Genomic DNA, 4,417 nt, shown 5'->3' on the forward strand with positions numbered 1-4,417 from the left:
GTTTTTAGTTTTCTTCAGAAGGTAATTTTTGAGGATGGTATTCAGTGGTGTTCTTGTATAATCGGGAAGGCCATTTGGGTCTTCATTGTAAGTTCTCTTCTAAGGTGGATGAGTTGCAGGTGCAGCTTTCAAGAGCTCCAACATAAATTCCTACAGTAGATGGGATTCCTAATTTAGGTGTGCGAATGCAAACTCCTAGTTCACTTCAACAACCCATCCGTGTGGCTTTAGAGGAGGCAGGTTTGGAGGATTCGGCAGATTCATCCAATGAAGATTCGGTTGATTCAATTTCTAATTTGAATTCAAAACTCAAATCCAATAGAGTGGTTCCTTTTGAGGTGGTAGTTGAGTCGGGTAAGAGTTCCTCCCCTGATCTTTCTCTCTCTTGGAACGCATCATTTTCAAATTCAAAAGGTTTTGAACAAGGAATTGAATTCGAAGTTGGTTACAAGTCCTTCAAGTAGCGTGTAATACTTTGTTGGAACAAGTGGGGCCCAACAAAACTTGAACGGAGTTAATGATCAGTTGGTTGAGCATCAAGTGGGGCCATATGGGGCGCAACAATATTTAGTTGGAGATAATGATCAGTTGACCAAACAATTTTCGGAATTGAATTCGAATTTGGATTCAACTTTTTCCAGTAGCGTGGACTGCTCTGCTGGAACAAGTGGGGCCCAGGAAAATTTGAATGGAGATCTTGATCAATTGGTTGAGCATCAAGTGGGACCATGTGGGGCCCATCAAATTTCGGTTGGAGATAATGATTTGTTGGCCAAGTAAAATTCGGAATTGAATTCGAAGTTGGTTACAACTCCTTCAAGTGGATTGCTATGCTGGAACAAGTGGGACCCAACGAAATTTAAATGGAGATAATGATCAGTTGGTTGAGCATCATGTGGGACCATGTGGGGCCCAGCAAAATTCGGATGTAATTAATGATCTATTGGTCCAGAAAAATTTGAATAAGCTCTCCTCTCCTGGTCTTTCTCTCTCACTTGGACGGGTTCTTTTCAAATTCAAAATTTTTTGAATAAAGAATTGAATTCGAAGTTGATTACAACTCCTTTAAGTAGGGTGGACTCCCAGCAAAAATTGATTGTAGATAATGATCCATTCGTTGAGCATCAAGTGGGATTGTGTGGGGCCCAACAAAATTCGGATGGTTTGGAAGGCTCTTCTTTGATCGTTCACTCCAGTATTGATGAGCAGCAACTTTTGGAAGTAGTTCTTCCTTCAAGCTCTCTTCCTGATCAAGTGGAGGGTGGCTCTCTTCATCGTAAGCTAGGTCGCCCAAGGAAAAATAAGAAGGTTAGAGCAAACTGATGTTAAAATACCCTGGATAGCATTGATAAGGAGAGAACTTGATTTAGAGGCTGTTGGTTGCTCTCTCATTTTAGATTTTGATTCATTATCTATGATTATGTGAGTTGGATCCAGTGAGGTTGGGTGTATTTGGGGGTAACTGATGTTGCGGGTTTGAGGGATGGCATTTTGATAGTATGTTTGTTATTTTTCTTTTCACTTTTTAATACAAATGACCCTTTTAGCGAAAAAAATACTAATGAGACTAATTGGTTATTTTATTTGGATTTCTATTACATGGATAGATTAGAGCATTTGGATATCAAATCTAGCAAAAGAGTGGTTTAAAACCGCACCACATTCTTAAAGCAAATCAAAAAACCAGACCCAAATTAAGATGGAGGATTTGATTATGTCCAAAGTTGGAGATTTGATTTTGAAATTAGTAAGATTTTCATAAAATGTCTTAATTCAACAAACAAAGATTTTGTCCACTCTTACAATCAAACATCTAAGGAAAAAGTTGAATTGAAAAGTGACTAAATTAGAAACCACTGCATTGGCAAGAAGGATAATGGAAACAATCAAATAGGCAAGGAGGAATAATATAAACCGTTGAATGGGCAAGGAGGAAGAAAAGAAATAACTGAATTGGGAAGAACTGCATTGCTAAGAGAATAATGGAAATGATAAAATTGAAAAGAATATAGAATTGGCAAGAATCTCTATAAGAAAGAAGGAATTTTCAGATATTAGACATCACACACCACAACAAGAAGAAGCCACAGTTCCGAGGAAGAAAGGGCACGATGTTTTCTTTTTTGATTTCTTTATTCTTCTTTCCCATGTCTAGCTAATTCTATCTTTCAATTAAGATTAATAGAAGTTTGATTTTCGACAATTGTGAGACTCTGAGCAGTTAGTTTTATTTAATTCTCGGGTATTTATATATTTTCCATGTTTATTATGTGATTGGATTAATACTTAGACAAGAGGCCTATTGTTTGATGATTAATTCAATAATTAGTCAATTAAAATAGTCATTTATCATTCTAATATAAATGACAAATAGCATCATCAAATGGGTAATCAATGCCCTAGAGAGTTTGCTATGAGAATGTATATCTTAGTTTAAATGAACAAGTGTTTTCTAGGTTTATTGACTACGAATTGAGTCTTTAACATTTGATGCGATTAATAGACATGACTCAAAGGACAGATCCGAAGGTTATTTTTATTGATTAGGAAAATAACTCAAAGGACAAATTCGAAGATTATTGAGAATGTAAGGAAATATTGGTTGTTAGAGGATTGATTCTCAATGACCATAACCAATCTACCCAAAATTAAAGTTTTTCTCTTTAAGTCAATGATCAATTGAGAGAATCAATATTGAAAATATAGGGTAATTTTCATATGGACCCCCTGAGGTTTGGTCTATGTCATTTTTAGTCCAAAAAAATTGAGACTTTACATATGCCTCTCCTGTGCTATAGAAAAAGTCAATTTAAGGACAAATTATCATTTCTATGACCAATTTGCCCTTATTCTTTTTTTTGGGGAAAATTTCATTTGGACCCCCTACATCCAGTTGTTCGGGTTTTTATTAGAATGTTCACAAGCGCAAAAACGAGATTCAACAAAATGCTCAATCCACATCCGAAAAACAAAAAAACGTCGTATTCCACTATCTCTTTCTTTTTGTCTTTGTCCAGTGGAAAGTGGAATTCACCTAGGTTTTGCAAAACTTATGTTGCAGGTGCCACTTCAACAGGAGACCGAACAAGGTGATTGTGAAATTCTTCAGGCGGCTGCTGAGGATCACTTAGGGTTTGGTTTATGTCATTTTTAGTCCAAAAAAGCTGAGACTTTGCATTTGTCTCCCTTGTACTATAGAAAAGGTCAATTTAAGGACAAATTATCACTTTTATGACCAATTTGCCTTTATTTATTTTTTTTAATTTAAATTTTTTACATATACATCCTGTATGCCATGAAACTCATGACTCCCTTTTTAGTCCAAAACTTATAGAAAAGTCTTAAAATTTAAATAAATTTTAAAATATGACCAAAATACCTTTATATGTTAAAATCACTCAAGTACCCCTTAGCTTAAACCCTATTTTTGGACTAAAATGAGAGTCACGAATTTCATGGCAGGTAGGATGTATATGTAAAAAATTTAAATTAAAAAAAATAATAAGGGCAAATTTGTCATAAAAATGATAATTTGTCCTTAAATTGACATTTTTTATAGTACAGGGGAGGCAAATGCAAAGTCTCAGCTTTTTTAGACTAAAAATGATATAAACTAAACCTCAAGGGGTCCAAATGAAATTTGCCCCCAAAAAAAGAATAAGGGCAAATTGGTCATAGAAATGATAATTTGTCCTTAAATTGATTTATTCTATAGTATAGGGGAGGCATATGCAAAGTCTCAATTTTTTGGGACTAAAAATGACATAGATCAAACCTCAGGGGGTCCATATGAAAATTACCCGAAATTTTATCTTCATTGAAAGTTTTTATTATTCTGATTTTCTTATTAACTACTGCATCCATTTATTTGTTTTATTCATTATTTAGTTTCTCGATTCAAAACCCCCCCAATTTCTATCAAGGAATAAATCTTCACCGATCTCTGTGGATTTGACCTTACTCACTGCTATTACAAATTCAGTTGAGAGAATGATTATCTTTGGTGGATTCGAACCATATCAATTCTGCTTGGGGAATACATTAATGAATAGGAAACAAACTCTTATCTCTTGGGATCGGGGTTGCCAATCAATAAACTTGGGAGGGCTAGGCTTTAAGAGAATGAAAGTTGCTAGTAGTGCTCTACTCTTAAAGCAAGGATGGAGATTGCTCAACAAGCCTCAAACTCTGTGGTCAAACACAACCCTTTACAACCCAAATGTTCGGAAAAAAAAAGAAAAAAAGAATTAAAGAAAGGAAGGGATCCATGCCATGGACTAGCTTATGTAGAATCATCCTATCTTTAGAAGGCATGGTCCATTGAAATGTAGGAAATGAAAGAGACACCTCCTTCTGGTTTGATCCTTGGTACACATCTGGAAGCAACATCCATAAGGAAAATCCTAATGCCCAAATT

Source organism: Hakea prostrata, chromosome 1, assembly GCF_041222555.1.
Source record: "Hakea prostrata isolate BN-2017 chromosome 1, UWA_Hpros_2, whole genome shotgun sequence".
NCBI classification, from domain to species: Eukaryota; Viridiplantae; Streptophyta; class Magnoliopsida; order Proteales; family Proteaceae; genus Hakea; species Hakea prostrata.